This window comes from Lepisosteus oculatus, chromosome 14 (assembly GCF_040954835.1).
Source record: "Lepisosteus oculatus isolate fLepOcu1 chromosome 14, fLepOcu1.hap2, whole genome shotgun sequence".
In the NCBI taxonomy this organism is placed as follows: Eukaryota; Metazoa; Chordata; class Actinopteri; order Semionotiformes; family Lepisosteidae; genus Lepisosteus; species Lepisosteus oculatus.
Window position 1 is genome coordinate 16947507 of NC_090709.1, and position 6852 is coordinate 16954358.

Below are 6852 nucleotides of genomic sequence, written 5' to 3' on the forward strand. Positions count from 1 at the left end.
TGAAAAACGAAGAGAAAATGGCTTTTATCTAGCATGTTTCATGTTCAATGCGTTTGACATATCCCAACAGCGACAGAGTTCTGTTGCGACACTGTTTCTACTTTTATCTTCTTTCTTTACGCTTTGATAAAAAAAACGAGAAATCGTGCAAGGGGAAAAATGTATTTTTTCATAGAGAAAACGTGCACCAGGAACTGTTGTGTTGAGACGTGACCTTATTTACCGGAGCAAATGCTCACCCAGCAAGGTCTGGAGAACTTGGAGAGTCTGGTGGATGTGATAATTTCACGGTATTGTGGAAGAAAACAGTCTTTCTTTGAATTCTCAATCAATCGGAATTTCAGTGCAAAACATAAACCCTTTGTCTGATTTAAAAAGATTATATTTTAAAACTCATAAAAATTCAGAAAACACGTTTCTCACTTTGACATTTTAGACGGGGCGGTGTATTACTAGTAGCGGCGCTGAGCACACTACGGGGGAATTCAGGTTATGTGATATACTAGAGTTTTAATAAATAACGCATCTGATTTCGGATCATAAGATTGTAGGTTCGACTTCTAGCTGGTTCGTGTAAATTTTAATCAGGCTCTTCAGTAATAGATTATTTAATGAACCGGACCTGAAAGCGAACGTTGGGTCTGTTTTCTTTGTTTTCCAGCATGAAATAGCAAATCGTTACAAAAAGCACCAGCTAATGTCCAATAGCGTTTTTTTTTTCAAATTACATTTTCAGGTTTAAGACACTTTTTAATAAAACACAAGTGTCCTTAAAATCTCCAACTTTCAGGTTTGTTTTACTCTGTAATAAAACAGAGGAGATCTGAAACCTCCAGGATTCCAATCTCTGATGTAGCTGTCCCTAAAGACGGAGGTAATGTTTAGCAGATGTGAGTTGTGTTCACATCTTGTATTCAAGGGTATTCGCTGCGTGAGCTCCTAAATGCGTGATCTATATTACTCTATTTTGTTTAGATTATCTATGTGGTGTACAGATAGAACTCAACTACATGGTGTGAATTCTGTGTTCAGCACACGCAGAACTTGAAAAACCTCGACGTGATTTGAACACGCAGCCTTTTGATATGAAGTGAGACGCGCTTCCGTTGCGCCACGAGATCACGGGGGCTACTTTTAAGCCCCCCATCAGCGTCGCAAATTTTCTTTTCCTCTTGTGAGGAGCGCCGCTCTTCCAAAATGAGTCTCTTCTTCCCAGACCACATTTTATTCTTGCTGCGCAGCCCAGTGGGCAAAAGACGTATAATATACGTCTATTAAACGTATACCTTAGACGTCTAAATGTGGTCTACAATTCGTCTAGAATGAAATTCTAATATACGTCTAAAGTTATACGTCAATTATACGTCTATGTTTAGACGTTCATTATACATAAATGGTTGGAGTTCTATTATACGGATAAATTTAGAGGACTATTATACATATATGGTTGGAGTTCCGGATAACTTTAGAGGTCTATTATTCGGATAACTTTAGAGGACTATTATAAGTATATGGTTAGAGGTCTATTATACGTATAACTTTAGACGTCTATTATATGTATATGGTTAGAGGTCTATTATACGTATAACTTTAGACGTCTATTATACGTATATGGTTAGAGGTCTATTATACGTATATGGTTAGACGTCTATTATACGTATATGGTTAGAGGTCTATTATACGGAAAACTTTAGACGTCTATTATACGTATATGGTTAGAGGTCTATTATACGGATAACATTAGAGGTCTATTATACATCAAAGATAGATTTTATAGGTGTAGAAACAAGTAAACCAAGCCAATGATTAGGTTTAGAAATTTATTCTGAAAATACACATCCACACCTGAAACATACGTATTTCAAATTATACATTGTATACAATCAATCAACAATCAACACATGGGCAATAATCATAAAAAACACAACTAGTCTTAAACTTCAGCTACAAATTCTGGTAACATGGCAATATACAGTATAGTAATGACAAACACAAAACTAATTACATTAACACACTAACTCAAAACCACATTTTGATTCAAATATACATTTTAAAATGTACAACTTCTATATTTCCAAGAAAAAAAATATTACAATGGAAGTTAAGACGATTTTTGTCCACTATTTGCAAACCCTGTCTAATTGTCCTAACAGTTAGAACCAAAAACCTATTATTTTCAGAGTCCAGATCTCCTGGCCCCCTGCCTTGCATATGCATTCTTCAAGTAACACATTGCGTGCTCCTTTATTTCTTTTTCTGTTGATGTAGGGTGGGACTTCAGCACCGCAGCTAGGAGAAAATTATATAATATTACTTCCCAAATAAATGATGATTAATATCTTCTTTAGTATAATCTAAAAAATGAACGGTTTACTAAGCTCAAAGCTGAAATAAATGTATAAAATTTGGCTTGCATCATAGCAGTTGAGCAATAAAGTCTGTCCTAATTACCCAAAGTTTGAAAGTACAACATAGAATAAGAATAAGAGAAACGGCAAAACGGTTTTGTGTCATCTTCCCCATTCACACTATTTTATGTGCCATTTTTTTGCTTATTCACATACTATTTTAATCAAAATAATATTAAGAAAGATCTGTATGTATTCAGATAGTATTATTATTGTTCATACTTACTCGTCAAAAGAGGATTGCTGAGATATTTGCAGATATACTTCTACGTTTGAAAAACGTGTCCAAAATGGTGACCAACGAATACTAGCAATGCATTGTGGTATATAACCGGAAAATATGCTGGGTTCGATATTTTCTCAACGTATGCGTTTATTAATGTTGTCGATATTATGGTTGAAATTTAACATTGATAATACATCGCGGCCATGTGCCCCCTGCTATGAGCTGATGTGCAATTTTAACGCATGCAGTTAGTAAGGATCAGTCACTGTTGTATGGTATTATATATAATGACATTATGGAATAGGATGGGGACAGGCCTGGCATCACGGGGGGAGGGGGGAATGTCGCCCCTTCAGTTTTGGGCAAAAAGTTTTACCTAACTTAATTTGTGCCCTAAAAAAATAGTTGTACTTTGTCAATGGTCAGACAACACTAAATGACACGAACAGTCACTCAGTCTGTTTGATGGGCAGGAGGGCTATCCGTCCAGGAACTGCACATATCAGTGTCGTTATTGAGTGTCAACATTACGATCCTGTTTGCTCAGGTGGACCGATTCCTTGCAGTAGTTTATCATTATACTTAAAATCGTTATATAACTAGGACTAGTTATAGCAGTCTGCAGTCTGTGCTTTCTGTTGGTTTTACAACATTTTTTTCTTAACGATTCAGAACGTCCATGTAGCTGCAAAAATGAACGCTTATGGTACTTTTCGCTCCAGGCAATACAAACCATGAGAGTGACGAAAAATGTAAAACTGAACTTCATCGCAAATACCAGATTGCTAGTCGTTATCTTCTATCATGAAGCACTAATCAATGGCATAGCTGCGAGATTTCATTTGGGTAGCTGCACCTTACAGCTCCGTTTCAACCGAAATATCACTCCCCCCTCAGAATTTCAGACGCCCCCCTACAGATTTTTCCCCGGGCACCGCGCACTGATGGGGGACGGGGTGTCCAGGAAATGGTATCAACTTTTGTCAAGAAAATAAAAATAGAAACTCTTTAGGCACTCAAACATTTTACTGTTTTTTTTCAGGCAGGTGGCAAGACCCCCTCAGCAAAACCCTTGTATGCCAAGCTGTGGGCATTGATTCGTCGAATATACGTATATTCACGGCGAAATTACGTCCATACGTATATATACATCGCCTCGACGTATAATCAACGTCGAATTGCAACCGTAATGAATAAACGCATATATAACGTCGAAAACACATCTAACACAGTGCCTGAGGCTTTTTACTGTATGTATCGTGTGTGCCGCAACTAGGAGTATACGGCACAGTGCACGAAGTAAATTATTTTGGCAGTAATTAATTTATTATATTTACTATATGTATTATACACGTGTAAATTAATTACTGCCAAAATAATTTACTTCGTAATTTACAGTAAAAAGCCTCAGGCACTGTGTTAGATGTGTTTTCGACGTTATATATGCGTTTATTCATGTCGTCGATTTTACGGTTGCAATTCGACGTTGATTATACGTCTAGGCGACGTATATATACGTATAGACGTAATTTCGCCGTAAATATACGTATATTCGACGAATCAATGCCCACTGGGAGCTCTTGAGCAGGTATTGTTCTCGACAACAGATCCAGGAACACTGATTGTTTTTTTTTTTCCCATTAAGTACCCCATGGTGCAACGGTAGCACGTCTGAGTGTTTTAAGTACATGGGAGTCAACTGATACTGAACAGGTTCTGCTGCTGAACCTGCAGCCTTCACCATAAGGTCCAATTCCCCAGCCTTCTGACCTTATATGTCCATCCCTTCTCGTCAGAATTCGTATTTTCACAGGGTACCCTTCAGAAATCGCAGTATAGAATGAAAAAACTCCAATAAATTTCGGCCGCTGTTGGTGATTTTCCTTTAAAAACAAATGAATCTCCGAAACTTTTACGGAGTGTATCACTTGCACTGAGACCGAGACGTGTTAAGCTGTACATGAGTCTTTGTGGCTCGGCTGTTAACCAAAAAGGTGGTGTTTTGAGCCCTCCCAGGGACGCTGAGCCTTTTAATGAACACACCCTCCTCACTTCATTTCTCCACAGGCGGTCTTGTACCGCAATCAAATACAGAGCCTGTAGGGGGCAGTAAGCTCGCAAATATAGCTCGCTGTGTATATAATGCAGAAGCAGAGGTTAGTTTCTCATCTGCATGTTGCAGAGCCTTAAGAAACACGTACCAACAGCTGAGGTTTGATCCCTGCACGGGCTATTAGTTGAAAGGCCATTATAAATGACGTGTAACAGATTTTCCAGCTGGCTTTTATGTTTCACACTAAATTGCGATCTTGAAACCAAAATAATTAGAAATATGGAACACAACCGTTGTTCCCCAAGAAGGAAAGCTGTTTTACACTGACATTACTCCTTTTAATATTATCCAGATTGTGAAGACAAAGGAAAATATTACACAAAAGTTGGAAAGCACACTCTCAATCCATCTGTATATTTGATTTCCGTCATCCATTCAAGGGTGCTTGGTGCTTCGCAAACAAATTATTTCAGGGAAGAAACTTAGTTTAGTGAACTACTGTTGTATTTTCACTGATTGAATTTGAACTTGTACTCTCTTTGCATTCTCAGATATAATATTTCAGAATTACAGTTCAAATGTGTTGGAAAACTTCACAGGCATTATTAGGTTAGGACTGTACAATTGTATTTTAATATCTTGGTATATTTACCTTCATTTTAATATAGAAGTAACCATAAATGTTGTTATTTTGTACTTTTGTCGCACTTTTTAAAACATTTTAGCTGAGGATGCACGGCGACTATTATACCTTGTGATACATGCAAGACATCTGTAAATGAAGATGTAATTACAATAAAATTGGCAATTAACAGAAAACCACAATTTGTATGATATTATTCCTTGATATCGATTATCAGTTGAAGGATTTGATGAAACTATCAAAGAAACAGCAGCAATCGCAGATGATTTTGGTTTTTGAACCATCTTTACACCTCAATAATCCATTTGTCCTTGAAAAAAAGAAAAGACAGGCATGTTTGAGTTTTGAGAGGAACGATCCTCTTCTGGATCGAAAAGAAACTTATAAATTTGATTGCTTCAGTAGAATTTTGGATTTTCTTTCGAAGATCTCACAAAGTATTGCCAGGATCTATATTTAGCATTCGGTAGTGATAACACTGCTGATATTGATGGAGTAGAAATCAATGATGTATTGACAGCTTTATCTGAAGCAAAAAGTCCTAGAATGCTGCCTATGAAGTTTTAGGATTCATACCAAGAAATACTCTTTGTTTTCCACCCCAAATGCTACTATTACATTACACATTATGCAAACATTACCAGTTTTAGTAGCTTCTGGGCGCAATTTTCCAAAACTGAAACTAATTACAAATTATTTAAGATGAACCATGTCCAAAAATTGTAAATCAGGATTAATATAATATCAACTGAAATTACTACAGAAGAAAAGATTTAACTGAAATATCAATAAGACTATGCAAGGCTAAAAAGTAGAACAGTTCAATTCATATAACTTTTATTTGTTATTTTTTGACACATTTTTTGACTCACACACTGGAAAACACTAATGTTTCTCTTTATTAGAGAATGTGAATAACAGTTTAACCCCAAATGTTTGTAATTGTGATTTTGTTAAAATTCAATTAATCATCTATCTATAGTAAGAAATTATTAAGAAAGTAAGAAATTGTTTTATTTGATAAACTATAAGACAATGAAGAGAGTTTACTTCGCTTTTGTTCTTTTAACTTAAGCGTTCAGGATCCAAATCCATCTGCGGACGGTTGTGTTTCTTGAATCTCTTGTAATCATCAAAAGTCGTTGTTTTGGGCTTCAGTTTTTCCTCGAGTTGTACCATGGATATTTTATATGATCAATACTTTTCATGCTCTTTTGCATTTTCCTTCACAAACAGAAAAAGTTCAAGGTGTTCATGTCACTGTGCTGCACATTTACACTGGACCACCTGTAACAGTACAGGACACGCAGTGAGGAATTCGTGCAGCTTTCAGCTCAGTGCAGAGTCCAGAGGGAGGACTCGCTCGCTGAATGATCTCTCAGGAAATCCCGGGTGAGATTCAAAAGGTAAACCTGGCTCTCTATGAACACGAGCAAAGAGTTCTCACTCAACAGAAGATTGCGATGTGAGTACAGTAATATAAAACACCTGGAGATGCCAGGGATTGAACGCAGGAGCTGTG